This window comes from Ceratotherium simum, chromosome 33, assembly GCF_057802395.1.
Source record: "Ceratotherium simum simum isolate JZ-2026a chromosome 33, ASM5780239v1, whole genome shotgun sequence".
Classification (NCBI taxonomy): domain Eukaryota; kingdom Metazoa; phylum Chordata; class Mammalia; order Perissodactyla; family Rhinocerotidae; genus Ceratotherium; species Ceratotherium simum.
Genome location: NC_141932.1, coordinates 24,571,560 through 24,586,961, shown reverse-complemented (window position 1 = coordinate 24,586,961; position 15,402 = coordinate 24,571,560). Strand labels below are relative to the sequence as shown.

The 15,402-nt window shown below is 38.6% G+C and overlaps 1 protein-coding gene across 1 annotated transcript in view; it reads left to right on the top strand.

Moving 5' to 3' along the window:
- Positions 1–3,247: 3,247 nt before the first annotated feature.
- The window catches only part of ZNF527 (zinc finger protein 527), a 62,050-nt gene continuing 49,895 nt past the window's right edge, over positions 3,248–15,402 (top strand). Inside the window, exon 1 of the mRNA XM_087422105.1 lies at positions 3,248–3,429. The gene's annotated coding sequence lies outside the window, so the exon portion shown is untranslated. The remainder of the gene's footprint in view (positions 3,430–15,402) is intronic.

Below are 15,402 nucleotides of genomic sequence, written 5' to 3'. Positions count from 1 at the left end.
ATATAGCTTTTCATAGTATTCTCTTATAATCTTTTGTATTTCTGAGGTGTCTGTTGTAACCTCTCCTCTTTCATTTCTGATTTTACTTATTTGTGCCTTCTCTCTTTTTTTCTTGGTGAGTCTAGCTAAAGGTTTGTCAATTTTGTTTATCTTTTCAAAGAACCAGCTCTTGGTTTTATTAATTTTTTCTATTGTTTTTTTAGTCTGTATTTCATTTATTTCTGCTCTGATTTTTATGATTTCCCTTCTTCTACTGATTTTGGGCTTTGTTTGTTCTTCTTTTTCCAGTTCCTTTAGGTGCATTGTTAGATTGTTTATTTGAGATTTTTCTTGTTTGTTGAGATAGGCCTGTATCGCTATAATCTTCCCTCTTAGAACTGCTTTTGCTGTATCCCATAAATTCTGGCATGTCGTATTTTCATTTTCATTTGTCTCCAGGTATTTTTTGATTTCTTCTTTGATTTCTTCGTTAACCCAGTTGTTGTTCAGTAGCATTTTGTTTAATCTCCACGTATTCGTGGCCTTTCTGATTTTCTTCCTATAGTTGATTTCTAGTTTCATACCGTTGTGGTCAGAAAAGATGCTTGGTATTATTTCAATCTTCTTAAATTTATGAAGACTTGTTTTGTGGCCTAATATGTGATCAATCCTGGAGAATGTTCCATGTGCATTTGAAAAGAACGTGTATTCTTCAGTTTTTGGATGGAATGCTCTGTATATATCTACTAGGTCCATCTGTTCTAGTGTGTTGTTTAAGGCCAATGTTTCCTTATTGATCTTCTGTTTGGATGATCTATCCGTTGGTGTAAGTGGAGTGTTAAAGTCCCCTACTATTATCGTGTTACTGTCTATTTCCGTTTTTATGTCTGTTAATAATTGCTTTATATATTTAGGTGCGCCTACATTGGGTGCGTAGATATTTACAAGTGTTACATCCTCTTGTTGGATTGTTCCCTTGATCATTATGTAATGCCCTTCTTTGTCTCTTTTTACAGTTTTTGTTTTAAAGTCTATTTTGTCTGATATGAGTACTGCTACCCCAGCTTTCTTTTCATTGCCATTTGCATGGAATATCTTTTTCCATCCCTTCACTTTCAGTTTGTGAGTGTCCTTAGGTCTGAAGTGTGTCTCTTGTATGCAGCATATATATGGATCTTGTTTTTTTATCCAGTCAGCCACCCTATGCCTTTTAATGGGAGCATTTAGTCCATTGACGTTTAAAGTAGCTATTGATAAGTATGTACTTACTGCCATTTTTAACTTTTTTTTCTCAGTGTTTTAGTATTCCTTCTCTGTTCCTTACTTCTTCTATACAGAATTGATGGTCACTTTAGTTTTGACCTCTGTCTGAAAGCTGTACTCTTTAACTCCCCTCCTCCCTCCTTTTATGTTTTTAATATCATATCTAACCTCTTTTTGTGCATTTGTATCCATTACGTTCTAATCATGGAAATAGATAATTTTTCCTATTTGTGGTCTTCTCTTTTCCCCTTAAATCAGTCCCTTTAACATTTCTTGTAGCACTGGTTTCTTGGTGACAAACTCCTTTAATTTTTGCTTATCTGGGAAAATTTTGATCTCTCCTTCTATTTTGAATGATAACCTTGCTGGGTAGAGTATTCTTGGCTGTAAGTTTTTTCCTTTTAGCACTTTAAATATATCGTGCCATTCTCTTCTAGCCTGTGAGGTTTCTGCTGAGAAGTCAGCTGATCACCTTATGGGGTTTCCTTTGTATGTAACTTGACATTCTCTTGCGGCTTTTAGGATTCTCTCTTTATCTTTAATTCTGGACATTTTGATTATGATGTGTCTTGGTGTGGGCCTCTTTGGGTTTATCTTGTTTGGGGCTCTCTGTGCTTCCTGTACCTGGATGTCTATTTCCTTCCTTAGGTTAGGGAAGTTTTCATCTATTATTTCTTGAAATAGATTCTCTGCCCCCTTGTCTCGCTCTTCTCCTTCCGGGACACCTATAACACAGATGTTAGTGCGCTTGATGTTGTCCCAGAGGTCCCTTAGACTGTCCTCACTCTTTTTAATTCTTTTCTCTTTTACCTGTTCACCTTGGGTAATTTCTTCTAGTCTTTCTTCCAGCTCACAGATCCGTTCTTCTGTATCCTCTACTCTGCTTTTGAGTCCCTCTAATGAATTTTTCATTTCCAGTATTGTATTCTTCATTTCTGATTGGTTCTTTTTTATATCTTCCATTTCTTTGTTGACATTCTCACTGAGTTCATCTATTCTTCTCCCCAGATCAGTGAGCATCCTTAACACTCTTAGTTTGAACTCTCTGTTGGGTAGGTTGCTCATTTCTGTTTCACTTAGTTCCTTTTCTGGGGTTTTGTCCTGTTCCCTTACTTGGAATGTATTCTTTTGCCTCCTCATTTTGCCTCTTTCCCTGTGCTTGTGTCTACGTATTAGGTAGGTCAGCTACGTCTCCTGCTCTTGGATAGGTGACCTTATGTTAGTGATGCCTTGGGAGGCTTCCAGTGTGCTTCCCTCAGTTCTCAATGTTCCAGGGGTGGCCCCTATGTGGGCTACGTGTGTCCTTCTATTGTGGCCTGTTAGCTCTCCCTATAGGCGCCCAGGGAGGCTGAGTTATGCTCCTGGCCAGCTGTTGTAATGCTCAGCTGCTTGTAGTTGTTGTGGGCCCTTCAGTCTCTTTATCAGGTGTGGGGCACCCCAGCACAGTTGGCTGTAAGTTCTAATACCACATTTGTGTTGTAGTATTTCTTTTAACTGAGTAGGCCCCCAGTGTGGCAGGTTGTTAGGCTCAGGGCCTTACAATTGCAGTAAGCCTCTAGCCTATTATGTCTCTTGTCAGCTCTCTGAGGATTGCAGCTGGGTGGGGCTGGCCTCAGGCACAGGAGCACCCAATTGTTTCAGGCTTTGGAAGCTGGGGCAAACCCCCTATGTGGGTCTTTGAGAAACACAAGTCTTCTGCAGCTGACAAGCCCTGCAGCTGACAAGCCCTGCCGCCCACAGGTCCACACACACAGTCAACACAGTCCTGCCCCGTGTGAGCGCCCCGACCTCCCGAAGCGGACCCAGTCTCTCCACGGCGGGAGCCCCACACACTCCGCCACCGCCCCACACTCTCCACCTGCTCCTTGTGCACACCCTGCCCCACTCAAGTCGGCTCAGTTGCCAGGCTGCAGAGAATCCAGTCACCAATCTATGCAGGCCCACACGTTGCCTGAGGGCTTGTTGTTGGGTGGGGCCAGTCTCTAGGGTGGGCTGCCTGCCCTGGCTGAGCTAGATTAAATCGGTGCTCTAGCGGGTGGAGCAGACCCTGGGCTAGCAGGCCTCAGGGAGAACTCCAATGGCGTCTGTGTCAGCACGCCCACACCGGGCCACAACAATGGCTGCCGCCAATGTCCCAGTCCCTGGAGAGGTCTCACCCCTCACTGAGATGCACTCAGGGCCTATTAGGTGAGTCTCTTGTCACCAAAGCACTGTGAACCTTTCTTTCTAGTGATTTTAGGATGCTTTCTGGAACGGATGAGTTTGTGCACGGGCCCTTTAAGAGCCAGTTTTAGTTTCTTTGTGAACCGGGTTTTCTGGGGGTGCTCCCCAATGTTTTAGTAGCAGGCAAAGTCAGATATTATGCCGCTGGTGTCAATTGTGCTGGGTCCACAAAATGCCCACAGCAAGGGCGCTCCCCGGCTCAGGGCCCCGCTCCTCCAGGGAGGGTGCGTACCTGTGAGCTGCTCCCGGCGGCCGTGAAGCTGGCGGCTTGTGAAGGCGGCGTTTTTCCTCTCCGGAAGGGAGTCTCTGCCTCTTCCACCTCAGTTAGGATTGTCCGTTGTTGCAGGAGTTCCTCTTTTCCAGTTTTCAGTTCTGTCTCAGGGGTAATTTTTCCACGAGTAGTTATAAATTGGCTGTGTCTGCAGGAGGAGGTGAGTTCAGAGTCTGCCTACACCGCCATCTTGACTCCCTCCCCCAATTTAATTAATTTAAATAATAGTGTTTTTCTACTCTGTTGTCTGTAATCCCATTTCATCAATTGATCCAAAATGTTCTTTATTTAGCTTTTTCTCCTTCAGTACAGTGTCAACTGTAGGAGCAGGTATTGCATTTAATTATGGCTCTTTAGTCTCTTTTAATTTGGAACATTTTGTCACTCTTTCCTGGCCTTTTAGGAAATTAACATTTTTGAAGAATTTATTCTCCTTTTCAAGAATATTCCTATTTTGGATTTGTCTATGATTAGATTCAAGTTCTGCATTCCCAGTTGGAAATACTACATGAGTAATACTGGGTATTTTAGGCATCACTTCCAGAGGCCCAAGATGTCCACCTGCCCCTTCTTGGTGACATTAATTTTGATCACCCAAAGTGTTGTCTGACTTCTCTACAGTATAGTTACTTTTTTTCCCCTCTTACAATTAACACACAATCTATGGGAAGACACTTCAAGGCCATGCAAATATTCTGGTTCTTGTAAATTTTCCCCCTACGTTTAGCATCCACTGGTTGTTGTTTCCTGACTCAGTCTTTACTCTGATGGTTTCAAAAAGCTGATTTTCCAACTCCACGGAATCCTTCCACATTTGCCGTCAGCGCTAGAGATTCTACCGTAAGCAGGAGTCTTCTTTTCTCATTCATTAATTCTTTCATTTTCAGTATGGACTTATTTGTTCCTATGTTTTCAGTGGTATATAAATAACTTCTCTAATTATTTTGATGCTGAAATTCTCTCAAATTTGGCCAGTGGGAGCCTTTTCAAGCAGGCTTGGATGTTCTCATGACATGCATATGGATTTTAAATCATAGTTAAAAAGCCTTTTGCCACACCCAGATTATTGAGGAGTTCACTCTTACTTGCTTCCAGTACTTGGACAATTTCATTTTTTACCTTAAATCTACTTGGAGTTTATTTTTATGTGTGGTGTAATGAATCTGATTTTATCTTTTTTTCCCAAATAGCTGTCCATTTGTTCCAACACTGTTCCTTTAAAACACTGTCTTTGCCTCAGTGACTTCAGATTTCACCTTTATCTACATGTGCTGTGTCTATTTTGGGGCTTTCTTTTCTATTCTAATGGTCCATCTGTCTCTTCATGCACCACTACCACACTGTTTTAATTATACAGGCTTTGACAGATGTTTTTATGTCTAGGAGGGCTATTTTCTCATCATATTCTTTTTTAGTGTTTTCTTGGCTATTCTTACATGTTTGTTTTTCCATATGAAGTTTACTATCAAATTTTCTAGCTTCATAATAAAGTTCAGTACTTTTATTGGGATCGCATTAAATTTATCAGTTTAGGGAAAATTGATATCTTGTGGTGTTGAGATGTCTTAATCAAAAAGAAAGGACTGTCTTTCCATTTGTTCAATTCTACTTTTGTTTTCATAGGGAATGTGTCATGGTTTTCTACATGTACATTTGGAACGTTTCTTAGGTTTATTCTGAAGTATTTTATCTTTTTTATTGTAATAATAAGGGCATATTATTTTCCATTATATCTTCTAAATGGTTATTGTTTGTGTATATGAATGCTATCGGTTTTTGCATATTACTTATATATCCTGCTACCTTGCTAACTTCTTTTACTGTTTGCATTAGTTTTATCATTGAATCTCTTGGGTTTTTAAAGTATATTACTGTAGTGCGCTGGATAATGGGCCCCAAAGTTATTCACATCCTAATTTCTGGAAACTATGAATGCTACCTTATGTGGCAAAAGGGACTTTGCAGATGGTATTAGGTTAAGGATCCTGAAATGGGGAGATTATCCTGGATTATCCAGAATGGTCCTAAATGAAATCACAAGTTTATATTTATGAGAGGGAAGCAGAGGTATATTTGGCTACAGAAACAGATGTGATGAATGAAGCAGGAGGTTGGAGTAATGTGTGGAAGGGATCATGAGCCAAGGAATGTAAGCAGCCTCCAGAAGCTAGAAAAGGCAAGGAAATGCATTCTCTTCTAGAGCCTCCAAAAGGAATCAGCTCTGCCAACACTTTGACTTTATCCCAGTGAAACTGATTTCAAACTTCTGATCTCCAGAATTGTAAGAGAATAAATTTGTGTTGTTTTAAACCATTAAGTTTATGGTATTTGTTATAGCAGCAATAGGAAACTATAAAATTACCATGCCATCTACATGTACATCTACAAATAGAAATCATTTTATTTCCAATTATTATGCCACTGATTGTTTTCCTCTTGTCTCATTGGCTAGGACCTCCAGAACAATGCTCAGTAGTAATGCAGGTAGTAGTGTCTTTGCCTTGTTCCTAACCTTAATGGGATTGCCTCTTGTGTTGTGCTATTACTATGATGGTGGCTTACAAACTGACATGTATATATTCTACCATGTTAATGAAGTAGCTATCTATTTCTGCTTTCTCAAGAGTTTTTATTATAGATAGGTGCTGAATTGTGTTGATGGATTTTTCAACATCTGTGGAGATAATGATTTGATTTTTCTCCTTTAACTTATTGTGAATTATATTAATAGATTTAAAATTGTTTAGCCATCCTAGCATTTCATGTATAAACCTTAATCGGTCATAGTGCATTATTTTCTTTTTTCCTTTTTTTTCTGTGAGGAAGATCAGCCCTGAGCTAACATCCGTGCTAATCCTCCTCTTTTTGCTGAGGAAAACCGGCTCTGATCTAACATCCATTGCCTAATCCTCCTCCTTTTTTTCCCCCAAAGCCCCCCAGTAGATAGTTGTATGTCATAGTTGCACATCCTTCTAGTTGCTGTATGTGGGACAGGGCCTCAGCATGGCCGGAGAAGCAGTGCGTCAGTGCACGCCTGGGATCCGAACCCGGGCCGGCAATAGCGGAGCGCACGCACTTAACCGCCAAGCCACAGGGCCGGCCCCCGCGTTATTTTCTTAATGTGGTGTTGATATATGTCTGCTAGTATTTTATTTAGGTTTTTATTTGTAAGTAATTTTGTTTTTGTGTGTGCCATCATTGTCAGTTTAGGTATCAATATTATATAGGCTTCATAAAAAGAATTTGGAAGATTATCTTTAATTTTTTTGAAAGAATTTATGTAGCGTTGAGACTATCTGTTCTCTAAATGCTTGGCATAATCCTCCTGTGAAAACGTCTGGGTCTCATTTATTTTGGGGGGAAAGTTCTGTGATAATTTCCTCTGTTTCATCTGTAGAAATTGATTTTCTTAAACTTTTTAACTTAACTGGGGTCAATTTGATATACTGTAATTTCCTTTAAAAGTTATCCATTTTAGCCTATTTTCACATTTATTTGCATAGAGATGTGCAAAGTAATCATGATTTTCTGTTTTTTTATTGAGATATAATTGACATATAGCACTGTAAGTTTAAGGTGTACAATGTGTTGATACATTTATTTATTGCAATATGATTACTACAATAGTGTTAATACCTGTAATATATCACATAATTATCATTTCTTTTTTGTGCTGAGAACAGTTAAGATCTAGTCTATTAGCAGCTTTCATGTATATGATACAGTATTTTTGACTATAATCTCTATCTAATCTAATGCTGTACATTAGATCTCCAGGACTTACTTATCTACTAGTTGCAAGTTTGTACCCTTAAGCAACATCTCCCCAGTTCTCCCACCCCCCAGTCCCTGGTAACCACTATTCTAGTCTCTGTTTCTATGAGTTCAGCTTTTTAAAATTCCACATGTAAGTGATATCATACAGTACAGGCATACCTCGGAGATATTGAAGGTTTGATTCCAGACCACTGCAATAAAGCAAATATCACAATAAAGCGAGTCACGTGAATTTTTTGGTTTCCCACTGCATATAAAAGCTGTGTTTACACTATACTGTATTCTGTTAAGTGTGCAATAGCATTATGTCTTTAAAAAAATAATGTATATACCTTAATTAAAAAATGTTTTATGGCTAAAAAATGCTAAACATCACCTGAGCCTTCAGTGACTCGTAATCTTTTTGCTTGTGGGGGGTCTTGTGAAAAATGCAATGTCAACAAAGCACAATAAAATGAAGCACCATAAAGTGAGGTATGCCTGTAATTGTCTTTGTCTGACTTTTACTTAGAATGATGCCTTCAAGACTCATCCATCTTGTTTCAAATGGATGCTTTCATATATAAGTATATATATATATATATTTATATATCATCTTCTTTATCCATTCATTCATTGATGGACACTTTGTTTCTATATTTTGGCTATTGTGAATAATGCTGCAATAAACATGGGAGTGCATATATCTCTTCGAACTCCTGCTTTAATTTCCTTTGGCTATATACCCAGAAGTGGGATTGCTGGACCATATGGTAGTTTTATTTTTTAATTTCTAGGAACCTCCATTCTATTTTCCATAGTGGCTGAACCAAATTACATTCCCTTTAACAGGGTACAAGAGTTCCCTTTTCTCCTCATCCTTGCCAACACTTGTTATCTCTTGTCTTCTTGTTGATATCTATTCTAACAGGTGTGAGGTGATATCTCATTGTGGTTTTGATTTGCATTTCCCTGAGGATTAGTGATGTTGAGCTTCTTTTCATGTACCTGTTGGTCCTTTGTATACCTTCTTGGGAAAAATATCTGTTTAGTTCCTCTGCCCCTTTTAAAATCAGATTGTTTGGGGTTTTTTTGTTATTGAGTTGTATGAGTTCTTTATATATTTTGGATACTAATCCCTTATCCAATATATGGTTTGCAAATATATTCTCCCATTCCATAGGTTGCCTTTTCATTTTGTTGATTGCTTTTTTTTTTCTGTGCAGAAGCTGTTTAGTTAGATGTAGTCCCACTTGTTGATTTTTCCTTTTGTTGCTTGTGCTTTTGGTGTTATATCCAAAAATTCTTTGCCAAGAGCAATGTCAAGGAGCTTCTTCCCTGTGTTTTCTTCTAGGAGTTTTATGGCTTCAGGTCTTATGTTTAAGTCTTTAATCCATTTTGAATTAATTTTTGTGAGTGGTGTAAGATAGGGGTCCAATTTCATTTTTCTGCATGTGTTTATCCAATTTTCCTAACAACCATTTGTTGAAGAGACTATCCTTTTCCCATTGAGTGTTCTTGACTTCCTTGTCAAATATTAGTTGACCATATATGCAGGGTTTATTTCTGGGCTCTTGATTCTGTTCTATTGGTCTATGTGTCTATTTTTATGCCAGTACCATACTGTTTTAATTACTATAGCTTTGTAGTATAGTTTGAAATCAGGAAGTGTGGTGCTTTTGGTTTTATTCTTTTCTCAGGATTGCTTTGGCCAATCAGAGGTTTGTGGTTCCATACACATTTTAGGATTGTTTTTTATATTTCTCTGAAAAATGCTATTGGAATTTTGATAGGGATTGCACTGAATCTACAGATGGCTTTGGGTAGTATGGACATTTTAATAATATTAATCTTCTGATCCATGAACACGGGATATCTTTCCTTTAGTTTGTGTCTTTAGTTTTTTTCATCAAAGTCTCATAGTTTTCAGATCTTTCACTTCCTTGGTTAAATTTATTGCTAAGTATTTTAATTGTTCTTGATGCTATTGTGAATGGGATAGATTTGTTAATTTCTTTTTCAGATGTTTCTTTGTTAGTGTATAGAAATGCCATGAATTTCTGTATGTTGATTTTATATCCTGCAACTTTATTGAATTCATTGATTAGTTCCAACAATTTTTGGTTGAATCTTTAGGATTTTCTATATATAAAATCATATCATCTGTAAATAATGACAATTTTACTTCTTCCTTTCTGATCTATATCTGTTTTATTTCTTTGTCTTGCGTAATTGCTCTAGCTAGGACTTCCAGTTCTATGTTGAATAAGAGTGGTGAGAGTGGGCACCCTTGTCTTGTTCCTGATTTTAGAGGAAAAGCTTTCATTCTTTCACCATTGAGTATAATGTTAGGTGAGAGTTTGTCATATATGGCCTTTATTATGTTGAGGCATATTCTTCCTATACCCAATCTGTTGAGGGTTTTTATCATGAAAGGATGTTGTTGTATTTTGCCAAATGCTTTTTCTGCATCTATTGAGATGATGATATGATTTTTATCTTTCATTCTATTAATGTGGTGTATCACATGTACTGATTTGCATATGTTGAACCATCCTTGCATCCCAGAGATAAATCCCACTTGCTTATGGTGTATAATCTTTTAATGTGTTGTTAAATTTGCTTTGCTAATATTTTGCTAAGAATTTTTGCATCTATATTCATCAGGGATATTGGTCTATAGTTTTCTTTTCTTGTAGTGTCCTTATCTGGCTTTGGTATCAGGGTAATCCTGGCCTTGTAAAATAAGTTTGGAAGTGTTCCCTCCCTCTTCAGTGTTTTGGAATAGTTTGAGAGGGATTGGTGTTAATTCTTTAAATATTTGGTAGAATTCACCACTAAAACCATCTGGTCCTGGGCTTTTCTGTGATGGGAGGTTTTTGGTTACTGCCTCAATCTCCTTAGTCATTATTTGTCTGTTCAGATTTTCTATTTCTTCATGATTCAGTTTTGGTAGGTTGTATGTTTCTAAGAATTTATTCATTTCTTATAGGTTATCCAATTTGTTGGCATATGATTGTTGACAGTAGTCTCTTATGATCTTTTGTATTTCTATGGTATCAGTTGTAACATCTCCTTTTTCATTTCTTATTTTATTTATTTGACTCTTCTCTCTTTTTGTTTTTATTTTTTGAGGAGATCAGCCCTGTGCTATCTGCCAATCCTCCTCTTTTTTTTTGCTGAGGAAGGCTGGCCCTGGGCTAACATTCATGCCCATCTTCCTCCACTCTATATGGGACACCGCCACAGCATGGCTTGACAAGCAGTGCGTCGGTGCGCGCCCAGGATCTGAACCTGCGTATCCCGGGCCGCCGCAGCGGAGGGTGCGCTCTTAACCGCTTGCGCCACCGGGCAGGCCCTCTTCTCTCTTTTTTTCTTAGTCTAGCTAAAGGTTTATCAATTTTGTTTTCTTCTCAAAAAAAACAACTTTTAGGTGGAGGAGCGCTGGGCAGGAGGCAGCGCTGAGGGAAAGGTCAATTTCACTGATTAAAAGTAAGAGAGAGGAGAGTGACGTCAGCATCATGGCGGAGTGAGCTTTCCCGTGAATTCTTCCCCCACAAGATACAACAAAAGCAACAGCCACAGACCAACAACGGAATCCCAGACAGTGAAAACCTAGAGCGGAGGGATCCACACTGCCGCACATCTGAGAGCGGAACGTGCCGGGCCCCCGGAGGAAGTGGGGAGAGGTAAGGAGAACTCCGCTCCCTCCCCATCAGATCAGCGATCCTGGTCCGCGCGGCTCCCAGAGAGGGGGGAGGGGCGGCCCTCTGCGGGAAAACTGTAGCTCTTCGGGCTCTCTCAGCCAGTGGGAAACTCCCGCACAGAGGACTCAGAGGAGCCACAGGGCTACCATCAACATCTGAGCACCCCAGAGAGCGGATAAAGAGGGGCAAACAAGAAGCCCCCCATGTCAGGGACCCAGAGGGCAAAAGAGAGAGCTCCCCCCTCCCCACAACCCGGAGTCTGCAGCTCGACCAGACCTAGCGATCTGAGGCAGACCTGAACAAACTGGACTGGACCCGTGGATCACAGAGGGAAAAAAAACAAAAAAAAAACTGCGGATCGCAGCAGAAAAACTGGGGCAGAGCGCAGGGGGCTTAGACTACACAGCCCTTTACCACCAGACAGTGGCGGCAGGTGGAAATTGCAACCAGAGACTTCCAGGATGAGGAAAATCAAAACCAACACAGGAACCACAATGCAAAAATATATGAAATCACCAGACCAGAAACAAAATGACAAGCACCCAGAAATCAACCCCGAAGACACAGAAATCCATAAACTAAATGACAGAGATTTCAAAATAGCTATCATAAAAACACTCAACGAAATACGAGACAACACAGACAAACAATTCAATGAGATTAGGAGTTTCTTCACAAAAGAAATTGAAATCATAAAGAAAAACCAATCAGTGCTGATGGAGATGAAGAACACAATGGAGGAGATAAAGGAGAATCTGGAATCTTTAAAGAACAGAGCTGACAATATGGAGGAAAGAATTAGTACTTTAGAGGGTAGGAATACAGATATACTCCAGATGGAAGAAGAGAGAGAACTAAGACTAAAAAGAAATGAAGAAAGACTCTGAGAAATATCTGACTCTATTAGAAAATGTAACATAAGAATTATAGGTATTTCTGAGGGAGAGGAGAGGGAAAGAGGAACAGAGAGCCTATTCAAGGAAATAATAGCTGAAAATTTCCCAAATCTGGGGAAGGAGCAGGAAATACCAGTAAGCGAAGCCAACAGGACACCTATATATATTAACAGACAAAGGCCTTCACCACGACACCTAGTGGTAAGGCTAGCCAGGGTCAACGACAAAGAAACAATATTAAGGGCAGCTAGACAAAAACAAAAAATAATGTACAAAGGAACTCCCATCAGGCTCTCAGCGGATTTCTCAACAGAAACTTTTCAGGCTAGAAGAGACTGGAATGATATATTCAAAATACTAAAAGACAAAAACTTTCAGCCAAGAATACTCTATCCAGCAAAAATATCCTTCAAATATGATGGAGAAATAGTAACTCTCCCAGATAAACAAAAGCTAAGGGAGTTCATGGCCACGAGACCCCCACTACAAGAAATACTCAAGAAGGCCCTCAGGCCTGAAAAAACGAAGAGAAAGGGAACACAAAGCTTGGAGTAAGGAGAAAAGTAGGTAGACAAAATCAGAGAAATAGTAGATCTTTACCGGACTAGGTTAGCAACCACTTAAATACTAAACTCAAAGATCAAAGGAAGAAATTCACCAAAAATAAATTTAACCTCATCACTGTAAACACACAGCCACAACACAAGATAGAATAAGGTATAACAAGAGCAACTTAGAAGGGGAAGAGGAAAGTGACTGAATTGACTTAGTATAAGGAAATAGGAGGCTATCAGATAATGGACTATCTCATACACAAGATTTTTTGCCCAAACCTCAAGGTAACCACTAAACAAATAATCAAGGCAAAACCACATATGATAAACAAAGAGAAAACTAGAAGAATCATAAGACAGAACAACCAAACTGAATTGGCAGTCCAAAACAAATGGGACAAGAAACAAAGGAAATGCAAAAGAACCAGAAAATAAGTGACAAAACAGCAACATTCAGCCCTCATATTTCAATAATTACCCTAAATGTAAATGGATTGAACTCTCCAATCAAAAGATACAGAGTGGCAGGATGGATTAAAAAGCAAGACCCAACAATATGGTGCCTTCAGGAAACACATCTTAGCACTAAAGACAAGCACAGGCTCAGAGTGAAAGGATGGAAGACAACACTCCAAGCTAATGGCAAACAAAAGAAAGCAGGTGTTGCCATACTCATATCAGACAAAGTAGACTTCAAGATAAAACAGGTTAAGAAAGACAAAGAAGGGAAATATATAATGATAAAAGGGACACTCCATCAAGAAGACATATCACTTATAAATATATATGCACCCAACATAGGAGCACCAATGTACATAAAACAACTATTAACAAACCTAAAAGGAGAAATCAACAACAACACAATAATAGTAGGGGATCTTAACACCCCACTTACAGCAATGGATAGATCATCCAGACAAAAAGTTAATAAAGAAATATTAGACTTAAATGAAAAACTGGACGAGATGGACCTAGTAGACATATACAGAGCACTCCACCCAAAAACAGCTGACTACACATTCTTCTCAAGCGCATGGAACATTCTCTAGGATAGACCATATGTTGGGAAACAAAGCAAGCCTCAATAAATTTAAGAAGATTGAAATCATAACAAGCATCTTTTCAGACCATAAGGCTATGAAACTGGAAATGAACCAGGAAAAAAACTGGGAAAGTGACAAAAATGTGGAGATTTAACAACATGCTACTGAACAACCAATGGATCATTGATGAAATTAAAGGAGAAATCAAAAACTATCTGGAAACAAACGAAAATGATAACATGCCATATCAAACCATATGGGATGCAGCAAAAGCGGTCCTGAGAGGGAAACTCATAGCGATACAAGCCCACCTTAACAAACAAGAAAAAGCCCTAATAGGCAACCTTAAATTACACCTAACAGAACTAGAAAAAGAAGAACAAACAAAGCCCAAAGCCAGCAGAAGGAGAGAAATAATAAAAATCAGAGCAGAAATAAATGATATTGAGACCAAAAAAACAGTAGAAAGGATTAATGAAACAAAGAGTTGGTTCTTCGAGAAGATAAACAAAATAGACAAACCCTTAGCCAGGCTTACTAAGAAAAAAAGAGAGAAGGCTCAAGTAAATAAAATTAGAAATGAAAGAGGAGAAATTACAACGGATACCATGGAAATACAGAGGATTATAAGAGAATACTATGAGAAATTATATGCCAACAAATTGGACAATCTAGAAGAAATGGATAAATTCTTAGACTTATACAACCTCCCAAAATTGAACCAAGAAGAAATGGAGAATCTGAATAGACCAATAACAAGTAAAGAGATTGAAATAATAATCAAAAACCTCCCAAAAAATAAAAGTCCAGGACTAGATGGCTTCTCCAGTGAATTTTACCAAACATTCAAAGAAGATTTAATACCCATCCTCCTCAAACTATTCCAAAAAATAGAGGAAGATGGAACACTTCCTGAATCATTCTATGAGGCCAACATCACCCTGATACCAAAACCAGACAAAGACAATACAAAGAAAGAAAATTACAGGCCAATATCGCTGATGAACATTGATGCAAAAATCCTCAACAAAATATTGGCAAACCGAATACAACAATATAGTAAAAAGATCATACACCATGGTCAAGTGGGATTTATACGAGAGACGCAGGGATGGTTCAACATCCGCAAATCAATCAACCTGATACATCACATCAACAAAACAAAGAATAAAAACCACATGATCGTCTCAATAGATGCAGAGAAGGCATTTGACAAGATACAACATCCATTTATGATAAAAACTCTCAATAAAATGGGAATAGAAGGAAAGTACCTCAACATAATAAAGGCCATATATGACAAACCCACAGCTAACATCATACTCAATGGGGAAAGACTGGAAGCCATTCCTCTGAGAACAGGAACAAGGCAGGGCTGCCCACTCTCACCACTCCTGTTCAACATAGTACTGGAGGTTTTGGCCAGAGCAATTAGGCAAGAAAAAGGAATAAAAGGAATCCAAATAGGTAACGAAGAAGTGAAACTCTCACTATTTGCAGATGACATGATTGTATATATAGAAAACCCTAAAGAATCTGTTGGAAAACTGTTAGAAACAATCAACAACTACAGCAAAGTTGCAGGGTACAAAATCAATCTACAAAAATCAGTTGCATTTCTATATGCTAATAATGAACTAACAGAAAGAGAGCTCAAAAAGATAATACCATTTACAATTGCATCAAAAAGAATAAAATACCTAGGAATAA